Source organism: Octopus sinensis, linkage group LG11 (assembly GCF_006345805.1).
Source record: "Octopus sinensis linkage group LG11, ASM634580v1, whole genome shotgun sequence".
Lineage (NCBI taxonomy): Eukaryota > Metazoa > Mollusca > Cephalopoda > Octopoda > Octopodidae > Octopus > Octopus sinensis.
Window position 1 is genome coordinate 41,144,680 of NC_043007.1, and position 20,171 is coordinate 41,164,850.

The 20,171-nt window shown below is 36.6% G+C and overlaps 1 protein-coding gene across 2 annotated transcripts in view; it reads right to left on the bottom strand.

The window, feature by feature from the left end:
• Positions 1–9,981: 9,981 nt before the first annotated feature.
• LOC115217496 (DNA polymerase delta catalytic subunit) overlaps positions 9,982–20,171 on the bottom strand; it is a 58,222-nt gene continuing 48,032 nt past the window's right edge. For both annotated transcript variants that reach the window (XM_029787206.2, XM_029787207.2), the window contains exon 26: positions 9,982–10,002. The gene's annotated coding sequence lies outside the window, so the exon portion shown is untranslated. The remainder of the gene's footprint in view (positions 10,003–20,171) is intronic.

The window sequence follows — 20,171 nt, forward strand, 5'->3', positions numbered from 1 at the left end:
CGTGATCACGTGATATATATATGTGTATATATATATATATACATATTCGTATATGTATATTATATAAATATATATATGTGTGTATATATATATATATTATATATATAGATATATATATATAATATATATATATATATATTATATTATAAACACACACACAGAGGTTGGACAAATAATGGAAGCACCTTAAAATTTCAAACAAATTTATTTTGATATGGGGTAGGACCGCAGTAATTACAGCTTCAATTCTACGAGGTATGGACTCGTACAAAGTTTGAATTGTTTCCAAAAGAATTGTTCTCCATTTATCAGTTAAAACAGTCTCCAGTTCTTGTAGTGATGATGGTGGAGGATATCGACTCCTTACTTGTTTTTATAAAATGCACCATAAATGTTCAATAATATTGAGATCTAGGGACTGTGGTGCCCAGATAAGATGTTCAACTTCACTAGAATGTTCCTCGTGCCATTCAGTAACAATTTTAGCTGTGTGAATTGGTGATAGATTGCGTTTCCCTCCATAGGATGAATTTGATCAGATAAAATGCTTAAATAGTCTTGAGTATTAATTATACCGTGAAGGGAATCCATTGGGCTGGCGGATTTCCAAGATATACCCCATCTCCGATCATCACAGATTCTCCTCCATGTTTAACAGTTGGAAGAAGGCAGTCTGGGTCAAATGTTTCTTTTGGCTGTCTCCACACGTATACTCGGCCGGTGGTCGGAAATAAGGTAAAGGATGGCTTGTCCGAGAAAATAACATTCTTTCACTGCTCTATGGACCAATTCTGTAGATTTTTACTCCACTCTAAACGCTTTTCAAGGTTTTGTTTTTTTGTTTTTTGTTTTTTGTTTTTTTGAAAGAAGTGGTTTTCTGATTGCAGCCCTCCCGTGAAATCTGGCTTTGTGTAGCTCCCGGCTAACTGCGTTTGTGCAGATTAGGTTCTCAAGGTGGTCATTAAGCTCTGCAGTAATTTTGGGAGCTGTACTTTTGTGATCCTTTCGAACAATTCGCGTAAGAGTCCGACGGTCCCTATCTGAAAGTTTTGGTTTCCGGAGTTTTGTTTTGACGAGGAGGTTTTACCCTCTTTCTCAAAGACAGTACTTCTTGATACACTAAACATTTCGGCTGCTATACGAGCACTAACAATTTGACCTCTTTGAAAGTCCGATAGATCTGTCATTTTAATGAATTTTAATTACCTTTTTCTGAAGATGTCTGAAAAGAAACAGCAATTTTATCAAAACATATTAAGCAACACTAATCATAAATCAAAAAACATAAGAATAAACAAACATTTGACGGTTTTATAAATATTTCAGAATTATGATGCTAGGTGATACCATTATTTTGTCCACAACCTCCTATATGGCATATAATATATATATATATATATATATATATATTATATATATATATATATATATATATAGTTTCAGCTCAGAGCTATGGCCATGCTGGGGCACCACCGATTTACTACGCTGCTTTTATTGAGAGCCTCCTCTAATATGTGGCATTTGGTGAATAAGGGAGTTTTATTGACGCTACCCTCATTTGTACCTCTTGCTGCGAGGTAGGTTCGTCTGGGACTCTCGACAGGAAGAGGTCCAGTTTTGATTTGAAAACACCCAGATCCACTTTGTGTAGGTCCCTCAGGCTCTTTGGAAGAATATTAAAAGCTGTGGGCCCCTGAAACCCAGGTTGTTGCAGTAACTGGTCCTGAAGCGCGATGGCATTGCTGGGATCTTTGGCACTGTGCAGTGTCGACCCGTTCTGGCATTGGTGTAGCTTTCAATGCCAAAATTTGGCACAATTTCTTCCAGGATTTTCCAGATGTATATTACTGCATACCTCTCCTGCCTTCGCTCCAGGGAGTAGAGTCTTTGCTTTTTCAGCCTTTCCCAGTAACTGAGCAGTTGCAATGAGACAATCTTCTTTGTGAAGCTTTGCTGAATTGCTTCAAGGTCCGTTATTAATTTTACACTGCTGTGAGCAGTAATCCAGGCGGCTGAGGACGAATGTCTTCCAGAGGACCATCATGGTTTCCTTCTCTCTGGTTCTAAACATTCTCAGGATCTATCTAGCCAGTCGTCTGCACTTTGTCGCTATCTTGGTAATGTGCACTTGGAAAGATATATCATCACTCATGTCGACACCCGCGTTTCTAACTTATTTAGGCTCTGGGATTGTAATCCTCTGTGGACCAGTGGACCTTGTAAGTTTTATATTCAATTTTGGACGCTGGTTGCTCAAGGCTTGGATTAAACTGCATATTATTGTCCTCAGCCCATCTGTAAATTGAGTCCAACTCCTGCTGCAGGTGTGCAACATCGCAAGAGTTCTGTATTTTCTGCGAGACTTTCGTATCGTCTTCGTAGCTAGCAAGGGTGGCTATCCGAGCAGCTGAGGGCATATCTGAGAAGACCACTATGAAAATTAGGGGTCCCAAGACAGTGCCCTGTGGTACACCGCTCACTATTTGCGTTTTCATTGAGGTGGTTCCATTGGCCACTGCTGCTTGACTTCTATCTCTCAGAAAGTCATGTAAGCACTCTCCAAGTTTTCCAGCTATGCTGAGATCACGCAGTTTGTGGCATATCATACCATGATCCACTTTATCAAAAGCTTTTGCAAAGTCAAGGTATATTATATCCACATTTGAGTTATCGAGTAACAGCCTCAAAACCCAGTCATAGTGCTGTAAGAGCTAGGTCAGGTGGCTCCCACCTGGTCGAAAGCCGTGCTGGGTATCACTCAGCAAGTCGTTTTCTTCAAGGAATGCGATTTCTTTCCCTCAGAGAATCTGTTCCATGATTTTGTTGATGTGTGAAGTCGGTTTTCGACCAAAAGTACTGATCTTCAGTTTCGTGCCTCTAGCGATAAGACTCAGAACTTCAAATATCGGCGGCGCTCGCGATGTTTGCGGAGAATTAGGGTTCCAGCTAACAAGATAATACAGGTTCGATGTACGAAAGTAAGCAAATGTAATTTGAAACGATAGACGAAGACGGAATAAATACAGCATTTCGGCCAAATACTCCGTTCATGTCTAACGCCTAGAAGAAATCCTCAATGGATATAAAATGAGAAATAGTAAAGGAGAAGAAAATGCTGATTGGCAGGCTAAGCGCTCGGTGGCGAAAAGGCAGAGGTGAGAAAATTAGTCATGTGTGGGCCGTAGATGGAAGGGTGGGAGGATGAGAGAGAGCCACGGAAAGAACAGGGAAGGAAGGAAAGAAGGAAGTCTACAATTAAGTGTGAGAAGACGAGAAAGAGAGAGAGAGGCAGTAATGATGCTAGAAAAGGAATATGAGGAAAAGAAAGAAAGAAAGAAAGAAAGAAAGACAGAAAGAAAGAAAGAAGAGTTACAAAAATATATGAAACCTTACTGTTAACAAAAGTAGGGATGCGTGGTGTTCAGTTACTCAAAAAATGAAAAATGCATTCAATGCTAAAAACGCACACGTACAATAGATATGAAAAGAGAAATAGTAATAGAGCAGTAAATGTTGACCGGCAGGCTAAACGTCCCGTGTCGAAATGGCAGAGATGAGAAGATTAGTCACGGGTCACGTGTTGGCAGTAGATAGAAGTGAAGCAGGGTGAGAAACGGGGAGAGAGAGAGAGAGGGGCAGAGAGAACAGGAAAGGAAGGAAGGAAGGAAGGAAGGAAGGAAGGAAGGAAGGAAAGAAGGAAGGAAGTTATCGACTACAAATACTAATACTCAGTTTCGTGCCTCAAACGATAAGATTGAGAACTTCATATATCGACAGCACCCGCAAAATTTACGAAGAATTAGGGTTCCAGCAAACAAGACAATATAGGTTGGACGTACGATAGTAAGCAAATGTAATTTGAAACGATAGACGAAGACGGAATAAATAGAGCCTTTCGGCCAAAAGCCAGATTGATGGCTAACGGACAGAAGAAAGCCTCAATGGATATAAAAAGAAAAATAGTAAGAGAAGAGTAAAATGTTGGCCGGCAGGCTAAACGTCCCGTGTCGAAATGGCAGAGATGGGAAAATTAGTCATGGGTCACGTGTGAGCAGTAAATAGAAAGGAAGCAGGATAAGAGAGAAGGAGAGAGAGAGAAGAAGGAAGGAAGTCTACAATTAAGAGTGAGAAGACGAAAGAGAGGGGGGAGAGGAAGTAAGGATACTAGAATATGAGGACTAGAGAGAAAGAAAGAAAGAAAGAAGTCGCAAAAAAACTATATAAAAACTTACTGTTAACAACAGTCAGGATGCGTGGCGTTCAGTTACTCAAAAAATGAAAACTGCATTAAATACTACAAAACGTACACGTAGGACAGATACAAAGGACCTTACCTCTTCATCAGTTATTGACCAAAAGTGCTAATACTCAGTTTCGTGCCTTTAACGATAAGACCGAGAACTTCGAATATCGGCGGCGCTCGCAATATTTGCGGAGAATTAGGGTTCCAGCTAACAAGATAATACAGGTTCGATGTACGAAAGTAAACAAATGTAATTTGAAACGATAGACGAAGACGGATAAATACAGCATTTCGGCCAAACACTCCGTTCATGTCTAACGCCTAGAAGAAATCCTCAATGGATATAAAATGAGAAATAGTAAAGGAGAAGAAAATGCTAACCGGCAGGTTAAATATCCGGTGGAAAGGAAGGAGGATGAGAGAGAGCCACAGAAAGAACAGGGAAGGAAGGAAGTCTACAATTAAGGGTGAGAAGATGAGAGAGAGGAAGTAAGGATGCTAGAAAAGAAATAGGAGGACGAAAGAGAAAGAAAGAAAATAGACTAACAAAAATATATAAAAATTTACTGTTACCAAAAGTCGGGATGCGTAGCGTTCATTTACTCAATAAATGAAAAATGCATTAAATACTACAAAATGTACACGTATATCTGACACAAAGGACTCTAATTCTTCATCATTTATCGACCAAAAGTACAAATGCTCAGTTTCGTGCCTCTAGCGATAGGACTGAGAACTTCGTATATCGGTGGCAACAGCAAAATTTGCGGAAAATTAGGTTCCAGCAAACAAGACAATACAGGGTTGACGTACGATAGTAACCAAATGTAATTTGAAACGATAGACGAAGACAGAATGAATAAAGCCTTTCGGCGCAACACGAAATTGATGACTGACACCTAGAAGTTCTCAATGGATTTAAAAAGAGAAATAGTAAGAGATGAGAAAAATGTTGACCGGCAGGCTAGGCGTCCGGTGTCGAAAAGGCAGAGATGATGAAATTAGACACGGGTAACGTGTGGGCAGTAGATAGAAGGGAAGGGGGATAAATGAGAGCGATAGAGAGAACAGGGAAGGAAGGAAGGGACAAAGTCTACATTTAAGAGTGAGAAGGTGAGAGAGAGAGAGTGAGGAAATAGGGATCCTAGAAAATGAATATGAGCAAGAGAGAGAGAGAAAAAAATATAGAGTCGCAAAAAATATATAAAACTCTGTTAACAAAAGTCGGGATGCGTAGCGTTCAGTTACTCAATAAATGAAAAAATGCATTAAATACGAGAATACGTACGCCTAAAACAGACACAAAGGACACTAATTCATCATTTATCGACCAAAAATACTAATACTCAGTTTCGTGCCTTTGACAATAAGACTGGGAACTTCGTATATCGGCGGCACCAGCAAAATTTGCGGAGAATTAGGGTTCTAGCAAACAAGACAATACAGGGTGCACGTACGAAAGTAAACAAATGTAATTTAAAACGATAGGTGAAGACAAGAAATACAGCCTATCGGCCAAGCACCGTCTTGATGGCTAACGTCTAGGAGAAATCCTCAATAGATATAAAGAGACAAATTGTAACATAAGAGGGATCAGCCATCTGAATGTGGCTAGGGTCAGGGCGGGGTGGTGGGGGTGTTACTGATGCATTTAGCCCCAGGCGAACATCGATGTCACCAGAAGAGCTGACAACCACCCTCGGTGTCCTTGCCAGCCAGCAAAGGAGATCAGCCTCCAGAAGATACGGATACTACACCACGGACCGGTTTCGAGTTATTATGCGCTCTTGTCAACGTATGGTAAGCACCGCTCTTTGTTGAGGACTTCCTCTACCGGCTGATATATATAGATTTTCACAGTAACCACAGTCACTGGCGTAGAAAATCTGTTCGAAAACAATAATAATAATATAGAGCAGTTACTGTTTATATCTCGCCCAGAGATTTATTATTGTTTTCGAACAGATTTTCTACGCCAGTGACTGTGGTTACTGTGAAAATCTATATATATCCAGCCGGTAGAGGAAGTCCCTCACGAAGAGCGGTGCTTACATACGTTGACAAGAGGCAATAACCTCGAAACCGGTCCGTGTGTAGTATCCGTATCTTCGGGGAGGCTGATCTCCCTTTGCTGGCTGGCAAGGACACCGAGATGGTGTCAGCTCTTCTGGTGACGTCGATGTTCGCCTGGGGCTAAATGCATCAGTAACACCCCCACCACCCCGCCCTGACCCTAGCCACATTCAGATGGCTGATCCCTCTTATGTTATAGAGCAGTTACTGTTTATATCTCGCCCAGAGATTTATTATTGTTTCCGACAAATTGTAAAAGAGAAGAAAATGTTGACTGGGAGGCTGTGTCCGGTGGTGGAAAAGCAGAGATGAGAAAATTAATCACGAGTCATGATTGGGCAATAGAGGGTAAGGAAGGATGGTGAGAGAAAGGGAGGCAGAGAGAACAAAGAAGAAAGGAAGGAAGGAAGTCTACAATTAAGAGTGAGAAGAGGCGAGAATATGAGAGAAGAAGTAGGGATACTTGAAAAGGAAAATAAGGACGAGAAAGAAAGAAACAAACAAACAAACAAACAAAGAAGGAAAGATAGAAAGAAAGAAAGAAAGAAAGAAAGAAAGAAAGAAAGAAAGAAAGAAAGAAAGAATAAAAGAAAGAAAAAAGAAAATAAATAAAGAAAGAAAGAAAGAAAGAAAGAAAGAAAGAAAGAAAGAAAGAAAGAAAGAAAAAGATATAGCCGCAAAAATATATATGAAACCTTACTGACAACAAAAGACGGGATGCGTAGTGTTCAGTTACTCAATCAATGAAAACTGCATTAAATACTACAAAACGTTCACATAGAACACATATAAATGACCCTAACTCTTCATCAGTTATCAACCAAAATTGCAAATACTTAGTTTCGTGCCTTTAACGATAAGACCAAGAACTTCGTATATCGGCGGCACCAGCAAAATTTACGGAGAATTAGGGTTCCAGCAAACAAAACAATATAGGTTGGACGTACGAAAGTGAGCAAATGTAATTTGAAACGATAGACGAACACAGAATAGATAGAGCCTTTCGGCCAAAAACACCATGCTGGTGGCTAACGCCTAGAAGAAAGCCTCAATGGATATAAAAATGTAAATAATAAGAGAGAAGAGAATGTTGACCAGCAAGCTAAACGTTCGGTGAGGAAAATGCAGGGTGAGAAAATTAGGAAAGAGTGTGAGTGAGAGACACAGAAAGAACAGGGAGTGACAGAAAACGAAGACAGAATAACAATAGTCTTTCGATCAAACACGTGAATGATCAGTAATACCTAGAAGAAATCCTCAATAGTTATAAAACTAGAAAAAGAAGATATTGTTGACAAATAGAAAAAGAAGAAAATGTTGACCGCCAGGCTAAGCGTCCGGTTGTGAAAAGGCAGAGAGAGAAAATTAGTCACGGGTCACGTGTGGGCAGCAGATAGAAAAGAAGGAGGATGCAGTGTTGAGAGTTTGGGTGGAGAGCAGAATCCCTCGTTGCTTTAAATGTGGTCAAAAGGGTCACATTAGAGCGGACTATCCTTCGAAAATTAAAGAAAATCAGGAGGAAACCCGGAAAGAACCGGAGAAGATAGAAGAGACAAAATCGAAAGAGGAAGAAACATGGAAGGTGGTAGAAGGAAGGAAACAAAGGAAGAGAAAGAAAGGAAGTCGGAATGAAAGGGAACCCCCAACCCGCACCCACCCCACCCCTCTCAACCCAACCCTCCCCATGCAGACGCCAAATCCACCCATTCCCCGCCGGTACAAAATAAAAAGAAAAAAGAATCGCAGACACACGAAATTATAAATCTCCCCTCCCAATTGTTATGTATGTGTTATGTATAAAAGAGTTAATACGGACCTGGTGAATGAAACAAGATAGAAGGACGTAAGATTTGTGAACTTAGAAGGAAAGCCAAATATAGAAAGATGGCAAACATGCGTTTTTGGTGCCTGACAGTCGGTTAAAGAAGATAAAAGAATACAAGGGTGGATTTTCATATTGGAAAATTAACTGTAGCATAAGAGAAATACCGGATGATATAAAATATGAAGAACTGATTAAAAACTACGGCATAAACATACTGAAAGACTCAGGATTCGAAGGAATAAGTGATGCTGCTTGAGGTGGGGCAAGGAGCTTATTTTCATTTATCCTTTTCATCACTATTCATTATATCATACGTTTTTTATACTTTTCTTTTTATTGTTTTATGTCCCCACATGTTTGTTTGTCCCCTCTTTGTCGGCCCCTTGTAGGCAATAAAGAAACAAATTTCTTAGAACATGAATTTATAAAAATTATTTCCAGACGGTCAACACTTTCTCAGACGGTCAATAGCTTTCTCAGACGGTCAATAGCTTTCTTTTAGTACTTTTGGTAATTGTTACATACCTAATTAATAAGCAGCCCTTTCCATTATAGCATGTATATATATATATATATATATATATATATATATATATTATATATATAGATATATATATATATATAGATATATATATAATATATATATTATATATATATATATGTATATATATATATATATATATATATATATATATATGTATATATATATATATATATATATATATATATATATATATATATATATATATATATATATATATATATATATATATACCGTTTAATAATCTAAACGGAGGCAATGCAAGTGGAAACTAGAGGAACATAATTAATAACCACACACAAAATCAAATATATATATATATATATATATATATATATATATATATATTATATATTAGAAATATTAAAATTACTAAGTCTCTCTAAAAGAGAACAACGGCAGCGTTCCCGGAAAATAATAGTTATCGCCATACTAATATGGCATTCTTATAAAAATAAGAATAAAGCTGTCCGCTTATTAGCTCCATGAGGTCATCGCCTTAAGTTAGCTATTTGATACACAAACTGTATCCATATAACCTTCGAACAAGGGAGGTCAGTCGCTCCACACTACTTAAGGCGATGGCCTCATGGAGCTAATAAGCGGACAGCTTTATTCTTATTTTTATAAGAATGCCATATTAGTATGGCGATAACTATTATTATATATATATTCTTCTACATTTATGAAACTGATATAAACCTGATATAAAAATTCCAAATATATAAATATAAAAATACATATAAATAGATAACTATCAATATGATACATAAAACACAGTGAACTTTAGATTTAAAAGTTACATTGGTATAATAAAATTTGAGGTGATAAAACATTAAAAGGACGTACTAAAATACCACGAAAAACTACAAAAATTTTTAAATACCATCTACGATCCGTTTCAGAGACGTGCCAAGTAATATGATATACTTTATATTTTTTAAAATGACACTCCCCTCATCAGGATGTTTTCACTCAATGCAAATACAGAAATACAATTTATTTGCGAGTATTGTTAATATTAGCAATCTCAAAATAAAGCAGTGCATTATATATATATATATATATATATATATATATATATATATATATATATATATATATATATATAGAGAGAGAGAGAGAGAGAGAGAGAGAGAAAGAACAATAAGAAAATGGAGGGGATCAATAGGTGGTATTCATCAACTTTTAGACATTATGTTATGTCTATTTATTTATTTACTAAAATGACAATTACAGCAATAATAACAACAATATACATACATGTATAACATATTATGCTTTACACACACACACACACACACACACACACACATATATATATATATATATAGATATATATATATATATATATATATATATATATATACCAGTAATTATTAAAAGATATAACATACAGGAATAGAAATTGGGAAAATATCTTACAGCTGTTTCAGACAAGAGGCAAAAATAACTCATTCTACCTTTATCACTCCAGTAGACTGAAATAAGATGAAATTGAGGTACTTGGGTGTTTCTCTAGGCTTCGTCAGAGATTTTAGAAAGTACATATACACACTCATTATATAGATAGATAGATAGATAGATAGATAGATAGATAGATAGATAGATAGATAGATAGTTTGTCCAGCTGTTTATGGAGCATTGAGTAGTGATAGATCCCCACCCAACACGGTTGCAAGCCCTGTCATACTCTACTACCAAGCCAGGCCAACGCCAGCCAGGTTTTTTTCTACAGTTATCTACCATATTTTGACAAGTGTGTTTCGCTTCCTATGTCCCATCTCTGCTACACACACACAAACACACACACACACACACACACACTATTCATTCCTACACTGTATGTGTATGTTTGTCACTACATTTACGTCAGAAACATTTTTTTTATGTGTCAGAACCGTTGTTCGGAATGGAACTTGTAGTAAACTTTACTACAACTAAATGGGCTTTTTTTTATATTATCATTTAATGATCTCATATTATCGTTATATATTTCTTATTCTTTTCTTCGAGTCCATCACACTTTTAATATTTAAATTATTTCTGATATCTGATTCTTTTATTCTGTCTTTAAATACGTATTTATATCTGTTGCTTGCAGTAGATAAAATATTTGACAAAAGCGAAACAGCAGAAAGTTAGTAGACGAAGGGGGCATATTGACTGAGGCAGGCAAAACTTTAGACATTATGGCAGAAGCGGGCAGTATACGTTCGGTAGAAACTCCCATTGAAACGGACCCTCTTCATCCTTCGCAACAAGATCAAGGACACTCAGATGGCCGTCCTGGTGTTGTACTTTTCCCAGAAAATCTCAGTGATATGGACAATGACCGTTATTACGACGCAGAACGCATGAATGTCTGGGTAATGAGCACGCCTGACTATTGTGTTGACGTCAGCAAGCCATCCACTAGCAATTATGGATCCACACTACCGCCTCCACCGCCATATGATCATGGTATTGACGTCTGCAAGCCATCCACCAGCAGTCATAGAGCCAGACTACCACCTCGGCCTACTTATTCGAGTGAAACGCCTGACGATGATTCCTCTTTCTACAGGATGACCCCTCAAATGATGGCTTTTGCGGAAACCGTGAATTCGTTAATGTGGTTCTTGTTCGGCATTCTGCTGGTCAATGCCATTGCGATCATTTGCATTTCTTATCAATCTGCTGGAATTTCTGCTTGTTTGGGTATTGCTTCATGGAACGCCATACAAATAGGCTATGTTCTGTTATTCCTAAGCGCTGTGATACCAAACATCTGTCACATAATATGGATTCAGCACGAACCACGACCTCTTGTGAAAGATGCTGTTTACTTCGCCGCCACTGTTTTCTATATCGCCACTGCTGTTATCATAGACAGTCGTCTATATCTGTGCAATAAGCTACTATCTCAGGTCGCTTTTTGCTTTACCACCGTATCTATTCTCTTCACACTTGGTATTCTTGTTTTGCTTTTATACGAACTATTCACAGTTCGATGTTACACTAGGAATTATTTCTGAATCCACGTTGAAGTGCAACATTTTTTTCTGTGTAATTAAATCTTGACTCGCAAATAACCTAAATAATAACATATATTGAGTGACGTTTCAAACAAACTTGTAGCAGTTTTTACAATATTTATTAGACACTTTAGTCTTGCTACAACGTTTGTCTAACTCGGAAATTGTTTACATATATATTATTTTTACTCACCCTAAAATATATATTGTTGCAATGTTTTACATAATAAAAAGAAAAAAGACTGGCTGCCCACTACTTCAAGTTTCTTTATAATCTCTATGGGATGGAGATGGCGAAAAGATGTGCAGAATTTAATTCCTTGACTTCCTATTCAGAGTTCAACTCCAACCGGAGACAGTTGTTGTTTTATTCTTCTTCAGGACTTGCGTCACATAAATGCCAATGATATACTAGAACCCTATTTATATCGAATGATATTCCCACTGAGAAATGATGTCCTTGTACTTCAATTTCCCACTCTTGCTAATTATTGAGGACAAAGCGCCAAAGCAAACTAAGTACCATAATCCCGTCCCACTTTTTCCCCAATTGTTTCCTTACACTGTGATTTAAAATGAAGGGCATTCCCACTTTTTTGGGGGGGAGTATCTAGTAATATATCTGACCGGTTTTTAAGACGGTAGGATGCGGTTTGAGGGAGATATGACTGGTTGTTGTACAAAAAGGTTTTCTGATTGACTTAAATATGTATGAATGCTTTAGAGAACACGATTAAAAGCTTTACTGTGATTGTCTCGGCATCTTGATTCAAATGCTTCTGGTTGTCTTTTGCTTAGTGTTTCTTTTGTTTTTTTTTTTCATTGCTTCCTACGTTTCTACTAAATTCTAGGAATATATCGCAAAATCAATCGTATACACCACCTTTTAATTCAAAAAGAAAAATTCTTAATATTTTCCTCTCTTAAAAGAAATTAGGCTGGTGTAGTAAACTTGTGTACGAGACGTAATCCCTCAGCCAATCGACTCTGCTATGCAGTTTCCACTCTCAGTGGATGATTTTTACATTTAGAAAACTCTTTTGCCAGCTTAGAGGAGAAATAGGGACACCTATGGGCTTTTTCAGAACCTCCATTTGCTAGAAAGAACTAAAATTCTGTAACAAGAGTCCTGGTCTGAATGTTTGCAAATATGCCACTCAAATCTTCTATTCAAACTAGCTGGTCTATCACACCTACCTTGCAATATTATTCTAAAGATAATCACATTAAAATCTCCAAGTTATGAGATAAAGTATGATTAGTTCAAAACCATGTGAATTGATAAGCATTACATATGACAGTAATCTGAAGGCTAAAGGGTTAACAGGAATATTTTAGGTAATAAGCTTAAATGTCATATGCACCTTTCAGTCTGCATCACTGCTATCCTTTTAATGATCAATGCATCCTATTTAAACAGGTGAGGATTTTCTCTGGCATATTGTAGTCCTTGTAATACTTTGTCATTTCTTTTATGTGGCTCAGCTTTCTGAGATCAATCAACACTTCACCCTATGACTTCTGAGGTCATCTCCTTTCAGAGGTTCTATCATCTTTGAGTATCCTATACTTCTTTATACGGTTGTTATCTTCTGTAAACATATGTCCATACCATCATTTTTCTTGTATCTGATATCCAAATTTTCTCTCATGGACACAAACATTACACATCCATTATTAATACTGATTTTTAGATTTTTGCACATGTCCAACAAATTCGGAGGAGGGGTAATTCGATTACATTAACTCCAGGGTTCAACTGGTACTTATTTTATAGACTCCGAAAGGATGAAAGGAACATAGACCTCAGCGGAATGTGAACTCTGGGCATAAAGACAGATAAATGTCGCTTAGCATTTTGCGTGGTATGCTAACGATTCCGCCAGCTCACTGCCTTAACAATAAGTAGTCCTCTTCGGGATTAGAGTTCACAGCGTTGTCGGGCAAAGCTGTATAGCATTTCGTGTGGCATTCTACAATATCCGCCATGTTACGCTGCTTTACATTATCAGTATTAACAGAGGTGTGCTATATGTTACTACAGTATATTTATCTAGATTCTCTGTACAATATCATGAAAATATTGTTTTAACTAACTATAGCCTTCTAATACCTAAGCGCTTTATCTTCTTTAACGCTCTTTTACTGTTCATTTCTCTGTCTCATGGTGCTTTTCTCTGTACTACAATTGCCTTTCTTATGACTTCTTTCTATCCCCTCCTCTAATCTTTTCCAGAGAGTTGTAGTGCGCCTGAGTACATTACTATTAGTATTAACACGGTGAGTTGGCAGAATCGTTAGTACACTGGACGAAATGCTTAGCGGTATTTCGTCTGCCGTTACGTTCTGAGTTCAAATTCCGCCGAGGTCGACTTTGCCTTTCATCCTTTCAGGGTCGATAAATTAAGTACCAGTTACGCACTGGGGTCGATATAATCGACTTGATCCGTTTGGTTTGTCTGTCCTTGTTTGTTCCCTCTGTGTTTAGCCCCTTGTGGGTAATAAAGAAACGGGTATTTCGTCTGTCGCTACGTTCTGAGTTCAAATTCCACCGAGGTCGACTTTGCCTTTCATCCTTTCGGGCTCGATAAATTAAGTACCAGTCAAGTACAGGGATCGATGTAATCGACTTATTCCCTCCCCCAAAATTGCTATCCCTGTGGCAAAATTTGAAACCATTGTTATAAAGTAGCTCGCTGACAGAATTGTTAGCACGCTGGACGAAATGCTACGTTCTGAGTTCAAATTCGAAGTCTACTTCGCTTTTCATCCTTTCGGGGTCGCTAAATTAAGTACTAGTTGTGTAATGGGGTCGATGTGCTCGACTATCCCTCTTCCCACGAATTCCAAGCCTTGTGCCTATAGTAGACAGGATTATTATTTGAATGGTACCTCTGTGTATATCTGTGAGCCTGAGAAACGGAATTGGAAGGGGCACTTACTCTTGGTAATCGGGGATTATCCTTAGATGTCATCTTGTATCAGGAGAGCTACATCTCTATCATATCTTTGTATTGTACCCCTCATCTGCTCTGGTGGCAAGTAAATGAAATCCTCATTTCTCAAGTCAAAGTATATTAAAGTTGCGCGATGCACGTAAACTGTATACGAATGCTCATGATACGATAATTTACCGAAGGATGCTCATCCTAATTGTATTTTTTGTTCAGGGTTTTCGTAATCTGTTTGATTTATTACCTGATCAGTGAGCTTGAAATTTCTGAGACCATGAATGAAGGTCCAAGCGTTGGTTGTGGTTGAAACGTCCGATGTGAATGACCGGCTCAGCCACACAAGCCGCACTTTTGAGCTGTCCTGATGTTTTTCGAGTTGTAATGGTAACATAACCGGTAACTGTTGCTTGCCGTGTTGTGTCGGTGACAGTGTCCTCTTCGGTGTGATACTCGGTTCTATCTCTCCAGTGAAGTGTGTTTGATAAGATCCAAGCATTCTTGTATGGTGGATAGATTGTTGCTCCTACAGTGTGTCTTCCCTCTCCACATTATTGATGGAACCACAGCCGTTGGATTTTGACACCAACATCGTCGCAGAAGTTGCCGGAACAAATTTGTAAACAACGTCGAACTGACTCAGATGCTCCGACTCGCATTTTTTTTTTCCTTAGGGTTTACCCTCCCTCTGAGTTTCCTCCTTATTTGAAGAACTCGATGAGCACTTTACCCAGTCCAGTGTTGCCAACTTAAATCAGAAATTTGATTAATTTCAATAAAAAAAATACTAAAAAATGCTAAAGACTAATTATATCAAAAAGCTTAATTTTTATTTGCATTTTTATTTACTTTCTTTAATCATTTTCAGTATTGAGAAATAATTTCTTGAATTTCACTGATTTTGATCACATTCAGCTACAATGCCTAAGTTTTGACTTCTGTATACATTTAAGGTCCTAATCTTGTTAATTATGTGTTTGGGAATATCGAAGTTTTTGCAACATTTGCCATATTTTATAGGCAGTATTGATCTAAGCATGGGAAGATGCATTTTGTTTTTTTAATTTTTTGATTACACTCATACTACTGAACAACCGTTGAACTTCTGCATTTGAGTTTGGCACTGTCAATAGATCGCTGGCAAAATTTGCAATAGCATCTTTATATTCCAAGACTTCCAGCCAGAATGCTTCAGTATTAGATGTATTTGTCCTTTTAACTAAATGAATGCTATTAAAGTGAATTTCATTTGAAGCAATTCTTTCTTCATTTAAACGCATTGCTTCTAAGACAGGTAGAATTGGCCCTTTGAAATGCTGCAAAATATTCTCTACTGAAAAACATTTGATATTCCTCAGTATATTAATATTTCCTGGCAAACAGTGCTTGAGCTCTTTATAAAGGCAGAGTAAAAATTGTTGTGCTCTTTTGCGAATATTTTCTTTGGTGGCTGTTACAGTCTTCTTGATAATCATTTCTTTCTCTCGAACCTGTAGCCTAAATCTGGTTTAGGATCCAAAATTGTTCAATAGAAGCATCACGATCAAGAAGCTCAATTCTACATGTTGGCAACACTATCATATTAGCAACAGATTCGATCAAATTTGAAAGATCAAGTAATTTTGTTTTGTCGACAGTGTTTGATTCAAACAGTTTATTCACTTCCTGAACATATTTAAAAATTGGATACAAAAATAAATGGTAAAGTTCATTCCTAGAATCGCAAAACATTTCATGTAACGTTTGTGCTGTAAAGTTGTTTTTTTTGTTTTTCTTTTTGTAGTTATTTGGAAGTGAGTTTGTAATTCAAACCATTGACTTAAAATTCTATTTACCGCCGGTTCTATTGACAGCCACCTAGTTGTTCAAGAATTCACGATCTTCAAAGGCTCTTTATCATTGATAGCAAGGAAAAGTTGTTTGTAGGCACTTTATCATGTTGAAGAATGAGAGAACCATTTATAAGTTTCGTATACTAAAAAGTGTGGGATACTGCCAACTGTAGAAAATGACATACACATCTAAATAGAAGTAATATGATGGAACTTCTTTTAATTTCTGGAAAACACCATTCTTAACTCTTATCATTACTCTAGCATTGTCGGTTTCTATAGCCAGTAATTTTTTTTATATCTAATTTCTTTTTCGCTAATTCAATTTTTAAGGCATCTACAATGCCATCTGCATTGAGTTTCTAAAGATGCCATACTGAGATATGTATGTACCACTTTTTTGTGAGGGTCACTGTAATATATAACAATTCCTAACAACTTGTTTATCGATATATCATTGGATTCATCAAATAACAGGCTAATTTTTTTATATCTCCTATATCAGAAATCAAATCTCCATCAAAATCTGGAGCAAGAACATTTTTCACAATATTTGCACATTTTGTACAATACAACTTCACGTTGGACATATCACTATCATATAATTTTTACATAACTTTAAGTGATCACTGCTATCAAATGATGAGTGGCAACAAATTAACATTGCTAAATTTGCTTCAAGCATAGATGTCTTATTTTTGGTTTTAATAAAACTGGTAAGAGGAATCATTTACTGTGGAGTTCATGCCTTGTATTTCTTTGCTTCACAGTGGCTTACTACAAGAGAATATTTTGCCAACATATTACATCTGCAATGTGCTTTAGATCGGTCACTAGGTACTTCACACAACCACTTAGTAAATTCTGGCATCTTAAGCTATCCCTTTCGGAAGTTTTGCTGGTACGACTTTGTTTTTCTTTGCTCATTATAATATAGTGGGAAGCAAAAAAAAAATTGAATGATTAATAAAAATATAAAATTGAAAACACAACTTATCAGTTTGCCTCAAACAATTCTTTCATTCGCCATTAACAATTCTTGTTTGTTGCTTACAAATTCTTGAGATGAATACTGATGCAGGGTGGCCAACTTATAAATGGAAAAGTAAAATCTGTGGAAATCCTAAAACTGTGTTCTGATCTGGAACATCATATTTCGCTTCCAATCTTATATTTGTGGTTTTACTAATAGATATTAAATGTAATTACAATACTTGAAAAAAAAAAAGTAGAAATATAGAGAACCCGGCACCCCCGTACTTTTATACAAGATATATAATCCAAAACAAGGATTAAAAAACCAACTGAAAGTAAATCAGTCAACCTGTCATCATAAAAACTGATCGCTACAGAATAAAGCATTGCTAGGACGAATTTCCATGCTTTCATTCTTTGCAACATATTTACATTATTGTATAGTGAGTTCAGGTGCTGACATGAGTTATCTTCTCATCCCCTCCACCAGCACCACTCTGTATTCAAGCGGTTGGGGGAGGGATCTGGAAAAGTTCATAACTTGATGAACTTCCTTTTGATAAACTTATATGTATGTATATATATATATATATATATATATATATATATATATGTTTATGTGTATATATATATATATATATGTTTATGTGTATATATATATATATATATGTTTATGTGATATATATATATATATGTTTATGTATATATATATATATATGTTTATGTGTATATATATATATATATATATATGTTTATGTGTATATATATATATATATATATATGTTTATGTATATATATATATATATATGTATATATATATATATATATCAGCAGACACCTTGAAGCAGTTTCATAAGATTATAATGCACCGCCAGGTTCGAGAATCGAAACCTCGACCTTACGATCGCAAGTGCAACATTCTAACGACTAGGCCATGTACCTTTCACTAGACAGCAGCAAAGAAAAATAAATGATCAAGAAAAAATAAAGCATTTTTCTTACAGTGCAGTATTTATTTATGATATCAAAACTAAAACAGTTAAGTTTTGGCATAATGAACAGCTTAATTTCTTTCATCACTTCAATTTTGTTTTCTTCTTTTTGGTGAAATTGAAATTGACAGCCTCGACATAATACGTCTAGGTTGATATGTCAAATGTTTTCTGAGTGCTATCGTTATAAATATTGGCGTTTGTTTGAAAGGGTTTACATCTGTTACCGGTGCTGAACAAAGCTAAATGTATCATTTAATAGACGATAAACTAGGACATTTCATTTGAAGAGATACAAAGTGATTTTTTTTTTTCCTTTTTTTTTTATTTTTCCTTTTTTTTTTTTTTAGGTGGGAAAGTAAGATTAGAATCGAATCTATTAATTATTCAATTAGAGCAGTGATAAAAATCGAAGTAACATAATTTGAAACTTTGGTGAACGCAATTAAAACAGTATTAAATTAATATCGCCATCTGTGTAACATACTAAAATGTATATACAGCTTTCTTTTTACCCACAAGGGGCTAAACACAGAGAGGACAGACAAACGTATTAAGTCGATTACATCGACCCCAGTGCGTAACTGGTACTTAATTTATCGACCCCGAAAGGATGAAAGGCAAAGTCGACCTTGGCGTAATGTGATCTCAGAACGTATAAAATGTATATACAGCGTTGAAAGGCATGATGCGGGTTTTGCCTATAGTTATTTTAATGTTAACTCCAGGTCAGCCCTGACAAACAAATCTGTGATTTAAAAAAAAAAAGCGTTCTAGCAGCGACTTTTGTATATCTTGGAAGAATCGAATTGTCTAAATGATAATTGTCTAATTGATTAAATTTTTAAAAAATTGCGGAACTCAATCTCCAGATAACCTAATTTCTAAGTTAAAAAAAAACCTTCCTGGCCTTGACATTTCCGTTTTTCACGGAACTCTAAGCATTCGTGAGACCCAGTTTGGGAAACTCTGGTTTAATGTCTTTTGTTGTTTTAAGACTTTTAGACAGTAAAAACCTCAATAGTAACGAAGACAGAATCGTTAGACAACATCGATAGAGAGACCTTATGGAATATCCTACTATACTATAACATTCCTGAGAAGTATGTCAGCATCATGAAAAATCTACTTATATTCAAAATATTGTATACAAACAGTGACAGGTGATACTGACTGCAATCCAATCAGGTGCGAGACGCGGTTGTATACGTTCACCTTTCTTGTTCCTACTTGATTGATTATATTATGCATGTGCAGATGGCTACAAGACCGCAGACCTGTCTTGGCATCGATTGCTGAAAGCGAAGCAGAGGTGCAAGAAATGACCAGGAGCTTGCTCAGTATCAGTAAAAAATGGGGCTGATCATTAGTGTCGAAAGAGAAAACAAAAAACCGAAAAAGCCTAAATTAATGAAAGTGGAGTAATGGTCAATTAAGAACACAATCCATGTGAATGAACGCTTGGTAAAATGCAAAACTTCACGTACCTTGACAGTAACATCAGTTGCAATAGAGATGTGGAGAGAGTGAATATCATGACAGGTAAAATAACAGTACCTATCTTAAATCAAAATATCAGGAAAGCCCACAACATCAGTATAAGATCAAAATTCAGCTATTGTCAAGCATTGTCTTCTTTAGCCTTGTAGTGATCCTACAACGCGCGCGCGCGCATCGTCCATTTGTATTTCCCGCGTGTTGGTGCCTTTACCAAGGCAGAGA